This window comes from Cynocephalus volans, chromosome 1 (assembly GCF_027409185.1).
Source record: "Cynocephalus volans isolate mCynVol1 chromosome 1, mCynVol1.pri, whole genome shotgun sequence".
Lineage (NCBI taxonomy): Eukaryota > Metazoa > Chordata > Mammalia > Dermoptera > Cynocephalidae > Cynocephalus > Cynocephalus volans.
In genome coordinates this window covers 180253984-180267553 of record NC_084460.1, presented here as the reverse complement: position 1 = coordinate 180267553, position 13570 = coordinate 180253984, and positions in this window count along the sequence as shown.

The following is a 13570-nucleotide window of genomic DNA, read 5'->3' as shown; positions in this document are numbered from 1 at the left end:
ATGAGGAGGAGGAAGGATAAATGAAATCCATGTATGATCTCTAAGCCACACTTAAGCCAATGGCCTTGGTCCCTTGACAGAGATCCTTGTCCAAGCAAAGCTAATGGGATGTCAAGGACAGTGGACATTGGTGCTAGGACATAGGGTGTGCACAGGGCAGGTGGCCAGAGATCCCTGACCCGGGAGGATTCCTCTTTGCATGTGGCAGTCTGTGGAGGGCTGCGAAGGAAGTTGGGGCAGCTGGAGAAGAGGCCGTGGTGGTTTAAAAGCAGCTGGTAGTTGGTCAGAACTGTGCCCGCTTGGGTGCCAGATAAGGAAGGCATTTGGGTAACAAATTCGTGAGGGCTGATAGGAGCTGCAAAGACTCATGGGAGGGAGTGTTGCAGGGAGGGCAGAAATTGACAGTGGTCTGGCTTCGGGATCCAAAGGCATCTGGAAAAAATTGGAGGTGGCATTGGGATGATACGTTAGTAAATTATGAGAGGAGCAGGGAGAGGCACTGGAACGTTTAGGAGCACAATCCTGTCTGTTTAGGCTGAAGAGAGCAGGATGAGCATGTTCACACACATCCTTTCAAACACGGGAAAAGAGCCTAAAAACACTTGCGAGGAGCCCCTGTGATGTCAGACTGGCCAATGGCAAGCCTTGGGGGAATGAGATTTGGGTTAAGGGACAAGAAAGTGGACCTTACTCAGATACAGTGTGTCCGCAGCTGGGACAGTTTCCGAGGTTGAGGCCAAAGGAAAGGCAGGAAAAAGCAAAAGTGTAAAGTCAGCGATTTTTTTTTTTTTTTTTTACCATCCCCCGCCTCGCTAAGGACAAATGGTCCAGTTCCAGGGGTGGAGCAAGAAGCGGCTTCTTTTTCTTCTACATGAGTGGGTTGTTAACAGTGAAGCAGAGAAGCTGCCATCCACCCTTACCCCCTTCTGGACCTGGTGGGGGAGACAGGGCCCTGCCAAAGAGAGGTGTTAGGGTTACACCTGCTTGCCTCTGCAGGTGGGGTTGCAGAGCACGCCACAGGTGGAGCTGGGCCGGGGAATGATTGGAAATCCACAAGTGAATTCACAATGTGTGCCCACGGGCCAATCTCATCTTTTCTCTGGGCCTTAGTTTCTTCATCTTCACTTTGGATGGGGTCATTGGATTAGCTCACTAGATCAGAATCACCTGGTAATTATAAACATACAAATTCCTGAAACTAGCCCCTGGAGATGCTGATCCATTAGGTTTGGGGTCAGGCCCTGGCACAGATTTTAAAAACAAACACACAAAACACCCAGGTGGTTTTGATGCAGAGCAGGTTTGTGAGCCACGACATCAGAGTGTGGGTCTTACTCCCTAGTACGTGCTGACTTTGCTCTTTCCATAGTCAGAAGGATGCCACAACTCTCTGAGCAGAGTAAACCCAAGGAAGGTCTAACTTTTAGCATCTCTCAATTCCCTGCTCAGATCTGATTCATCTTTCAGGGCCAGTTTAAATCCCCATCCTTCCTGAAGCCTTCCCTGCCTTTCAGGCCTCCAGTCTGTCTTTCTCTTCCCATCTCCTAAATCACCCAGGACACATTGGTGTCTCATACATGTAGAACAACATTATTCCGTGTTATCATCCACCCCATCATCTCTTTGGCTGGTCTTCCCAGAGAGAAGGGCACGAACCTTGTTGGGAGATCCTGTCTCCCTCCAGCCCTGACACCACGGTTACTGACTTAAGTTGGACTGCTCTCAGACGGCAACCGCCAGGTCAGCGGCTAATCACCACGTCATGTATTGCCAGGTCAGCTAAGTCAGCATCTGCTCTTCCATCCTTTCCAATGGGGCGTGATACTGTTTATTAATTTTAGTCACCTTCATGCAAATCTCCTGTGCATTTATTTCTTGTGATTTCATTAGCCTGAAGGTTAGGGGAAGTTTGTTCCATGACATGTTCGATTTCTCAAATTATATTTATTTTTGGAAACTTTATACTTTGATTTGAAGAAGACCATGTGACATCCACTCTCCTGGTAAGAGTCATGCTTTTCTTACCCACTGTTTATCATACTCTCATCCCAGAAAAAAAAAGAAAAAAAAGAAAAGAAAAGGAATTAACACTCTAAATTAGGAACATGCATATGGAAAAAGGTGGAGATGGAGTTGGGGGTGTGGATGGTGAGGGAGGAGGAAGGAGCGGAGCAAGGCCGTATGCCAGATGGGGAAGGACTGCTTCCTACAGGATCACATTTCCTTGTTTTCCAGTCTCCTGATCGCACACCTCATCGCTGTTATTATTTAATGGTCCTTTAAAAAAAAAATCATAGCAAATACCAGTTACAATGTTGACATGAGGGGGCCGGAGAATGGGTGAGAAGTTTTGGAGAGAGAATTATGTTGTATGTTTTCTTGCATGTGCCCAAATCTGGTGCCTAACCCCTGGCTTTCTAACAGAATTTTCTTGAATTTCTAAGAGAATCAGTGAGGTGCATTGGCAGTGCCTTTAATAAGAAAAGATTCCTTGTCTATTGGCCCTGATAAGGTGGATTCTGAATATTTATGGTCAGATTTAGAAGCAAGTGGGCTCTTTCTAATTACGGAAGTGATGCTTGCTGGGATTGTGGGCAGGTCTGAAATGGGTGTGTCTCTTCTTTCTGCACAGACACATCTGTTCATAGACTCCTGTCTCTCTTCTTCTCTCTCACTTTTTCCTTGAAAGTCTTAATCACTCAGCAGCATAAGTCACAGTGGCAGTTAGACTCCTAAAAATGTTTATGTCGAGGATTCTCTTTTCTCATGAACCTTTGTAAAATGGACCCTTTGCTTCTCTGAGCACAGCTTTGTGGCACTGCCCTTTCTCGCTGCGTGCCTCTCCAGGGGAAATGTCATCTGTTGTGCTTTGATTATGCTGTCCCTTAGGATGTTCCAGCCCTTTTCCACTCTCAGAGATTTTAATACTTCCTCCCAGTGTATTCCACTCACCTGATTTCGCTCCTAATCACGTAGATCTCCTTCCACCAAATCTTAATACAGTGGTGATTAGCTTTCTCTGCGTCCATTTTTCACAACAGTGGAATTTTTGTAAAGCATCTTCTGTAGGAGCAGTGTCTGTAACTTCTGTTCTGAGCTGGAAGGGGCTGTGAGGAGCAAGTCCTTGGCCAGCCACTATTAAAAATAAACATCAACTAAATTCCATGTGTGTCCTGCATTGGACACCCCCATTCTTCTCTGGAATGGACAAAGGACACTAGTGGAAAAACTGGGAAAATCTGAACGGAATCTGTGATTTAGTGAATATCATTGCAACCATGTTAATTTCTTAGTTGTGACAAATACACCAAGGTTATGAAAGATGTTAACATTAGGGAAACCTGGTAAAGCATATAGGGAACTCCCTGTTCTATCATTCAACTTTTCTGTGAGTTTAAAATTATTCCAAAATGAAATGTTAATTTGAAAATCATTTTTTAAAATACAAGACAATTTAGAGGAAACATGTACTTTTTTGGATGTGCCAGTACAGCATCATCTTTAGAAATCTGGGATCTTGAATCCCACCTCTGTAACTCACTAACTGTATGTTCTCTGTGCTTTCGTTTCTTCATGGGTAAAATAGGAATGAAAATGGTTGTTGTATCAGTACACCGAAAACAATGCCTAGCATATGGAAGGGCCCAATCAACGTAAACTGTTCTTATTAAAGTTTCACTGAATTCATTGTACAAGTGGTGAGTCATATCAGAGTGCATTTTCTTAATTTTAAACAGTTCCAATGTAGGAACCAAATGTACAAACTCCTTGCATTTTCAGATCTACCTTTCTTGATTCCAAAACATGTTCCAGAAATATCTAGTCAAACTCACCATATCCTGCACTCTTGTCATTTCTCAGAATTTAGGGGCAAAAGCCCATTACTAAGGGGAATTCTCAAGGAGAAAGAGGACAGTTAAGGATTCAAATCAAAATATATGTCTTTCCCCCTCTGTTCTCTTGGCTGACTCACAGTGTGAGTGCTGAATGGAAGTAGAGCAGGAGTTTTCAACCGCGGGTGATTTTGTTCCCTAGGGGACATTTGGCAATGTCTGAAGACATTTTTAGTAGTCTCAACTAGGGATAGGGTACTACTGGCATCTAGTGAGTAGAGCCCAGGGATACTACTAAATATCCTACAATGCACAGCACAGCCCCCCACAACAAAGAATCATATGGCCCAAAATGTGATAATGCCAGTGTTGAGAAGCCCTGGAGTAGCCAGTCACTTTATGGACCCACTAACACTACTTCAGTTGAGATCGTGCCAATTCAACCTTTACTACCCATGGAATTTATCTATGATTGATCTTGGGAAAATCGGAAAACTTTCCAGGTGGCCATCAAAGACCACGGAAAAGTGTTTATAAATGGTAGGCATACCTTCTAAAACAAAGACTTTGAAACTCCCATCTTCAACTGTTAGAGTGGGGAGAGAAATGTGGGTGACTTAATAAGGATGTCAGTAAAGAAAATATTATGTGCTTTTCTTGACTGTTCATAAGGTGTTAGTGCTCGTGATTTAGATTGGAGGCTAACAATGTAGGGGGAAATGAGTTTCACAAAAAGGAAGGAAAACAACAGAATTGTGGGTGTTGGGGGGTGGGTTGGGGAGGAGGCAAGTGGAGGGAATGATGCAAGACTATTGTCATAGATGTCTACAAAAAATCGGCCAACAATTCCAGCTCTGATTCTTCTGAGGTCTGATGATCTGGACTGGCACTGAATGATTGTTTTTCTTGCTAATGGGATCAATGTGAATAATGTTTTCTGGTAAAGACATATTTCTGACTCTGAGGAAACGCTCTGCATTTCGGGCCTAGCCTTATGGTATTGGTTTCATCAAGAGAAATACCATGATTGATGATATGCCTGGTGAGGTCTGCAGAGGATCCTGCAGCCTCTTGTTATAGAACTGCACTATCCAGTTATAGTAAGCAATAGCTACATATAGCTATTTAACTAAAAAATTAATTAAAATTAAATAAAACTAGAAATTCATTTCCTCAGTCACACTGGCTGCATTTCAAGTACTCAATGGCCACATGTGGTGAGTGGCTACCATATTGGAGATAGAACATGGATATAGAACATTTCTACCATCACAGAACATTCTATTGGACAGCACTGCTTGAGTCTAGAGCCTTCTTATTGCATGTCCAGGTCATTCCACCAAGACAAGTACGTGCCTAATGGGGCACAATGGAGCAGTAGTCCATCAACACAGCCTTTTTCAATAATCCCTGATCTGGAAATTTAAGAAGCAGAGGAAAATGGCTGGTGGAAAAATAATTCTCAGGTAGAACAAACCTTTTGAAGATAAACCTGAAAAAAGGATTGAATGGGGTTTATTAGTCCATTTTGTGTTGCTATAACAGAACTACCCAAGACTGGGTAATTTATAAAGAACAGAGGTTTATTTGGCTTATGATTCTGGAACAGCTGCATCTGGCACAGGCCTCAGGCTGCTTCTACTCGTGGTGGAAAGTGGCAGGTAGCTGGTGGGTACAAGCAGATCACATGGTGAGAGGAAGCAAGAGAGAGAGAGAGAGAGAGAGAGAGAGAAGGTGCCAGGGTCTTTTAAACAACTAGCTCTCATGGGAACTAATAGAGCGAGATCTCACTCAGGATCCCCGCCACCCCAGAGAGAGCATTAATCCATTCATGAAGGATCCGCCCCCATGACTCAAACAGTTTCCAACACTGTCACATTGGGAATCAGATTTCTGCATAAGCTTTGGGGGAACAACACATCCAAACTCTGTCAGGGGGATGGGGGCTGACTATGAATCAGGAAAGAAGGAAACAGGTTTTAAAATTAGGCAGAAATACAAAGGTTCTAGGTCATAGTGGCTCAGGTAAATAGGCATTTCATGGTGTTTGGAATAAGCTCCTTCAAACATAGCTTAATCCTGGCCCTGGTTTTAGACTTGGGATGAACAGACACATCTCAGTTATCATAATCTAGTCCCTGCATCCAGCTTTCTTCATCTTGGATTCCACCAGATTCTGTGTGCCTTATGTCGTTATAGGATTTTTTTTCTTTTCCTTTTTAACACACCAAAAGCAAAAGTGTGCTTTTCAGGACTAGGCTCATTTCAGTGGGTGGTAGGCCCTAGGGGAGGCATTCTGTAATAAGCTCCAAAGAGGCTGTGATTCTGTATCGTAAAGCATCAATTTATGAAACTGCACAAAATATGGTTGCATCTGCACCTGCCTTCAATGGGTACAGAGGTTAGAGAGGTAGCTTCCCAAAGGCTGGGCATGAATGAGGGCACCATATCATGCATGGTCTTATAACATGTTAGTTTATAAATGAATGGACCAGTGGGATTGGGATCTTGTCCAGTCCACCTGATGGGATGAAGAGCCATTTAGAGACCTCTGGGCTCACCCCTTACCACTCTATGAGCATGGGCAAGCCCAAGAGCTGCCATCTCCTCACCTGTAAAGTGGTGATAATGTGTATTTCACAGGCTTCTTATTGTAAATGAGATAATGAACGTAAAATGTGAAAGGCTCTGCAAACTAGCAAGTGCTATTGAATTTACTATTTTTATTTACAATGTCTCTTTTCCCCACAACACATGTGGAAATTCACTCCCTTCTCAGAACACTGATTTCAGCCTGTTTTGCGTCCACAGCCAACATCTGTTGTGTGTATACTGTGCCCCAGATGCTGTTCATGCAAAACTCTTCAAGGGGACTATCCTTCCTCAGCTCTGTGTGACATAGGCTGCTGTTGTCCTGTGTCTGCTCTCTGTTAGTAATAAGAGTTTTACTAGCACATGGCAACCCAGATGAAGCCCACATTTTCCAACCTTCTTTGCAGTTAGATGTGACCATGTGGCTAAGTTCTGTCCTAGGGAACATAAGCAGAAGGGATGTACGCCATTTTGGGGATATACTTTAAAGGGAAGGAGTGGGCCCACCCCTTCCTCACCCCTGCTCCCTAGAATACAGGTATGATGGAGAGCTTGGCATACGCATATATCTGGGCCACAAGAGGGAGGCTAGGTGTGGTGGACGGCAGAGCAATAAGAGGGAAGAAACCTGGGTCCTCCATACCATTAAGCTTCCAGACCAGCCTGGACCACCTCCCCAGACTTTAACTTCATCTAAGCCACTGTCTTGGAACTTTCTCTGTTATAGCACCTAACCTATATCCCAACTAATACACCCTTCAAATACCCTTCCCCAGAGCCTGCTTCTGCCCCACACAGCACCAGCCCTGTTGGCCTCCAGTTCTCTCTCTTCCCTGCCTCCCCTGCTTCCCTTCCAGGTGAAATTCACCCTTCCAGGCTCTAAGCACACTACTTTGTGTTATCAATAATATTTTATAGACTAACTGTGCTAGTGGCTTGCTGTGTATTTCTTCCCAGGCAATGGGAATTTTGACAGGGCTTTCTGGAGACATGACACTTGTCCATGCGGTGGCAATAGAAGGAGGAATGCTGAGCGCCATGGAGAGGCTAGGGGGCGAGGTTGGGGTACATGCCAGCTTCCCAGCACTCCCCCACAAAGACCATGAAACTTAGATGAACATTGAAGACCACCTGGCCAGTGATGCAGCACCTGCTTGTCTATTTCAGAGTCAAGCATAGGGGTTGATAGTCCTTTCTGGTCGCCTCCATGTGCCTGTGCTGCTTCTCTGCCTCTGCTAGTATCTGGGGTGACATCTGTTAGGTGCTTCTTTCATCCCAGAGGCCTTGCTCTGAGTGAGTCCCAGTGCCCAGATGTGGAGACAAGAGCTGGAGAAGTGGACAGTGCCTGGGCAGCTCAGCCTGGCTCCGTGGGTAGATCCCATGACTAAGGGCAGTGGCTGACCCTCACACCCCATCCTAGGACATGTGAGCCTTGAGCTGCTGGCCCAGCCACACCTGCTGGAGTCTTGCTTCAAGGTGGGCTGGGAAGAGCATAGGTGACAGCTAATGTTTGGTTTCTTCTCATTTGTAGGGACACAGGGACAAACATTCCTTGGGAAGCGTGTCTCTGTAGCCTCATTTTGTATTTGCAAGAAAGCCTGGTTTTTTTGTTTGGTTGCATTTTTGGTGGGGGTGGGCAGGTGTTACTTTTCCTCTCCACTGATTCACTTGCATGTGGGGAAGAATAGAAGAGAGACCCCTCAGACGGAAGGGAAGAGAAATTAGAACACCACTCAAAACATCCTGGTCACAGCAGAAGATTAAATACAGGAGCAATGCCCATGAGCTAACATGTTGGAAAAATGTAACACATGTCTCCCTTATTCTGACTTTCAATTTTATGAAAATACTTTTCAGTTCTGCATCATGGTTCAAACAAGCAGGCAAACAAGCCACCATTCATTAGTCCTTTGCGCCTTTGCCCTCAAATGGATGGCCATCATCTCTCCAAAGAGAAGCAGCATTTGGATAACTGGGCAAAACTGGAGGCAGGCTCTGGGCTTTGCGTCCTGACCCAGGGAGCCTGGCCGAATGTCCTCATGGCCATCTGTTGCAGCCTGGGACGCGTGAGCACATGTGCACATGGTCTGCAGCAGCCTCGACATTGTTCTCCGGGCTGAGCTAGTTCAGCCGACGTTAACAAAGGGGATAGTTTTGCATTCAGGATAAATACAACCACCGAGTTTTTTTGTTTTTGTTTTTGTTTGTTTGTTTTAGGATACTTAATGTTAAGGCTTACACTGGCTGTCTGAATTGGAAAGTTTTACCCCCTCTCACCCTCCTCCAATTCCTTCTCATTCTGTTCATGACATTGACATAGGTGGTTTGCCGGAGCTACTAATTTGCCAGGAGATATGTTTCCTTTTTCAGATATGCTCCTCATCAGAAACATTCATCCAATTGAATATTTGTCTTTTTTTCTTTTTTTAATCCAAGGAGTTTGCCTCCCAAAGGACTAGAGCGAATTGTCCAACTTCATATTCACTTAATTTTAAGATCACTCTTATGCCTCAAAATCTGGATCCTTACTATACTCAAAGACTACCCGTGGGACTTAAGGAGGCAGCTTTCATTCACAGTGGGGTATGTCATACTTTCAACTTTGTGTATTTACTGATCCTAACTGATAAATTATTTCAGGAAAATTTCCTTATTTGCCCCCTACCCCAGGACCAATACAAGACCAGCCTCCAAGACTCAACAGATTTTTTAAAAAGCATTTTTTGGAAGGAAAAGAGAGTTCAATGATGCACTTTTCACAGGATCAGATTCTGGTTGTATTTTCTTGTGTGGGAGTCCCAGTGAAGCTTTATGCCTCTTTCATGCTAGTTATGAAATGGCTCAGGGGCAAAAATCATTTGTAGCCATTCAGTCTGTTCATCCATTCATTCAATGAATATTAATTGATCACTTACTACGTGCTGGGTATCAGCGATCAGGATTGACAAAGATCTCTGCCTGGTGGAGCTTATATTCTAGTGGGGAAGACAGATAATAAACAACACCATTATTTAATAATAAATATAGTATGGAGAAAGAAAAAGTGAAAAAGTGGAGCAGGGTAAGGGGATTGAAAGTGCCAGGGTAAAGTTGGAGTATTGAAAAGGAAGGAGATGAAATTATGATCTCAAGTTACTGAGCTTCCATATTCTAAAAAGAAATGTAATCCTTTGAGATAATGGTACTTTGCCTACATTTAAAGTCTCCTCCCCCCATTTCAATTTCAAATGGAAAAGATAACTTAACCATCCCCTTTCAATCAGGTTTCAAAATTTTAAATGCTAAGAAAAAGCATGTTTCTTAACTCTTGTTTCTCTACATGCTTCTAACCTGCCCAGAGCAGGAGCTGGGGTACCACAGTGGTCAGCAGGCTCAGAGTATGCCTGGAACATGAGTCACCACCGAGTCTCCTCCATACCACCTGGCTCGTTAAATACGTGTTGAATAAAAGACTGAGATGATGAATTATAGGGACCAGGGTATCATTTTATACACTACCCACTGCTCCCCCCACATTTATATTGAGTTTCCATGATGTAATTTCTTAAAATGTGACTCTTAACTATATCATAATGAGGATCTGTACAATTAAGTTGGCCATTTCATTTCCAAATCACAATTGATGAGAAGCTGGCTGGATATTGAATAAGGGAATGACTCACAAAGCACTGTCCAGTGCAGCCAGACTTCTCGCTGAGATTCTGCCTCTCTAAGACTCAAAGGTTCAGATTCCTTAAGGAGGTGCTGATTGGCTGGGGATGCTGTGGAGCCCCAGAGCATATGTGGTTGTGGGGCCCTTGACATGGGCTTGTGCCTGGCAGGAAGGACACTGGGTTTCTTTTTATGAGTGGCAGGGAGGACTTCAGGGTTGTGAAAAGCCACAGAGGCCCATAACTTGAAATGGCCCTCGCCAACCTTTTTCAATATAGAGATAAGTAAAGCAACTGGGCTGAGGATGCCCAGCCTGCTCAGAGACCTAGATTTTTAAATTCCTAGTCCAGGCTTCTTTTGACCAGAGCAGGTTGCATGCTAAGGACCTGAGGACTTACTCAGAAGTGAGACTATCAACAGATGAATGGATAAACAAAATTGTACCTACAATGGAATGTGAGTCAGCTGTGAGGAGGAACGATGTACACATGCAACAATGTATGTGAACCTCAAAAACATTATCCTAAGTGAAGAAAGCCAGTCACAAAAGGTCACGTATTGTGTGATTCCGTTTATATGAAGTATCCAGGAAGGTGAATCCATAGAGACAGAAAGCAGATTGGTGGCTGCCAGAGGCAGGGGGATGGGGAGTGGGGAGTAACTGCTTTAACAGGTACAGAGTTTTACTTTGCAGTGATGAAAATGTTTTGGAACTAGACAGAGGTGGTGGCTGCACAACATTGTGAAGGCCACTGAATTGTTCACTTTAAAATGGTTAATGTTATGTTACGTGAGTTTTACCTTGATTAAAACAAATAAAAACTGTGACTGAGATAGGAGGAGCTGATGGGTTAAATCCAAAAAGGTGGGTGATGACAAGCAGATTGTTGGGTGGATGGGTTTGTAGCCCTGATCTTGCTGGTGGAGGGGGATATTAGGAAGGAGAGGGACAAAGAGGATAAGCCCAGTCCCAGGGGCCACCTGGGACTGGGGTGGGGAGGAGGGGTGGCCTCCTTGCTGTCCTAGTCTTGTGGGCTCCCTGCCCCCACTGCGGTCTGCCAGCGCCCAGGCTGCACTAAGTCATTTCCTTCCTGTGCTGGCTAAGCTGCACAGTACTCCGGTGTCTTCATTAGCGCTGCGTTGGCCCGAACAGCGTGGAGAGGTCAGAACTGGGGGTGGTAGAGGGTCCCCAGCCCTGCTCCCAGGAGGTTGCCCCTCCTCCCCACTGCAATCCCAATCCCATTCTTCTCCCCGTGGCTCCCAGGTGCAGTTCTAGAGGGATCCTTAGCCTTCCAGCAGACCCCTTGCCCTGGGCATGGGGGTAGGGGGCACACATGGAGAGACCAGCAGGCCTGGCCTTGAGAGGAAGGCTTCTCCCCAAGGTGAGGGGAGGGAATCGTGAGGCTGGGGCTTGGGCTTCACAGGCCAACTTTTCCTTCAGGTAATTCCTTTCTGGTACTGGCCCCCTCCCTTAAAAGGACCCAGTTCTGGTTTCTATGTGGAGTGTGGCCCTCCTTGCTTAATTCACAGTGCAAAGAATATTCACCAAGGACTGGCTATGTGTCAGGCTCTGGATCAGGCACCCTGGGCATGCGAAGGTGAGAACAGGGATCTTGCCTTGCATTGGAAGTTTAGGATATGGGCTCTGTACAGAGCTCAGGGATATTTGCTGAGCTGCTCCCTGAGTCCTGAGGCATGCAGGCCCCTTGGGATGCTGCAGGGCCAGTCACATAACCAAGGATAACAGAGACCATACCTCCCAGGACCTCCCAGAAGATTCAATGAGATGACAATGACAACCGTGCAGGCAGGCAAACTCTTCTGCTTCACTGGGCAGGCCCTGTGTGCCAGGCACAGGGAGGGCCTGGGTGCTTCCTTCCAACCTGATGCCCTATGAAGACAGTACTAGCATCACCCACCTTCTGCAGATAAGGAAGCTGAGGCTGAGAAAGCCCACGTCTCTTGTGCAAGGTCACACAGATGGCAGCTGGCAGACCCTGGCCAAGGCAGCTGCCCCCTCATGGTCTCCATGGTGATTGCCGCTCCCCCCTCTGCACACCCATGACACATATTTGTGGCTGCTTGGGTGAGAGAAGGCTCAGATTTAGGGGTTCAGACCCAGCAGCAGCTGCATCCTTGGTAGGTCCCTAGGCCTAGGATATCCATTCACAGGTGGGACCAGGCAGAGGGTGCCTCCCAGAAACTTTCATTTAATCCTCACAGCAACACAGTTGTTAGATACTATTATTAATTACCCGTTGACTCAAGAAGAGAGACTCAGGGAGGTCTGTTAACCTGGCTCACTGTAGTGTCGGGGCCCAAGTCTGAATCCAGCTGCTCTGGGTAGAAGCATAAATGGCCACCAATCTTTAAGCCTCGATGTCCCCATTATGAGTGAAGGATTCCAGGGCCTTCACACTCCTGTCTTGCTTCCCACACTCTCCTAACTCCCTCTTTCACTGAGGTTTCCATTCACTCTCACTGAGCCATTCATTCATTCACTCATTCACTAATTCATTCATTCATTTTTTTGGAGCCCTTACTTCTAGCAGGCACTGCCTAGGTACAAAGGCATCCAAACCAGTTTCTACCCTGGGGAAACCTCACAACTAAGGACAACCCCTTTCTAGAGCTGTGTACACTCCTGCTTCAGCAGAGGTTGGTGAATTCCATTAGTGCACACACCAAACATCAAGGAGGGTGGTCTTCATCCCATCACACCCTCTCTGCCAGCTGGACTCTGTGCTGAGGTGGACCAGGCATCCAGGTGGCTGGGGGTTGGGGCAGAGCCTGATCCACCCATGAAGCTTCCGAGGTCACCCATCTTGGCTCTGTTCTACAGTTTAGGAAACTGAGGCTCAGAAAGAGGTCACACAGCTTCTGGGAGGCCACTCCAGCCCTGCTCTGCAAGACTAGCTTCTACTGCCAAGAATATTTGAGGATGAAGGAGGGGGAATTGCTCATGGTCCTATTTCTGGCCTTTGGGTTGCTTTTCCCTGCTGGCCTCACCCTGGGCTCTAGCACCTGGGCCTGTAGAGCAGAGAGGTCAAAAGCAGAGGGCTGGGGCCCACAAGGCCTAGAAGGCAGGGAAGGGACAGATCCCTAGCTCTCAGCCAGGGAGGGGCGGTAAACCAAATTGCCCTGGAGCCGCTGGCTCTCAGGGCCTCCTGGGCTCAGCAGGGCTGGAGAGTATCCAGAGAGAGCGACTGCTTTACACGGGAGCGAGAGCTCGGGTGGGGGACCCCACCTGTGTGAGTCTGAGCGTGGACTCAGGTGCGTGGGCTGGTGTGCAAAAGCTCATGGCGGTGCTGCACGTGTGGACTACGGTGCAAGGAATCGGGTGCCTGCGCCTGGCCAGTGGTCGTGGGCCCAGGTGCTCCCCCAGGGGCTGTTTGGCCTTTACACGAATGTGGGCGCTTCTGGGGGGGTATTGCCTGCCTCCTTCTCGGGAGACCCCAATTCCTCCCACAACCAGTGGACACCGAGGCCGCGCG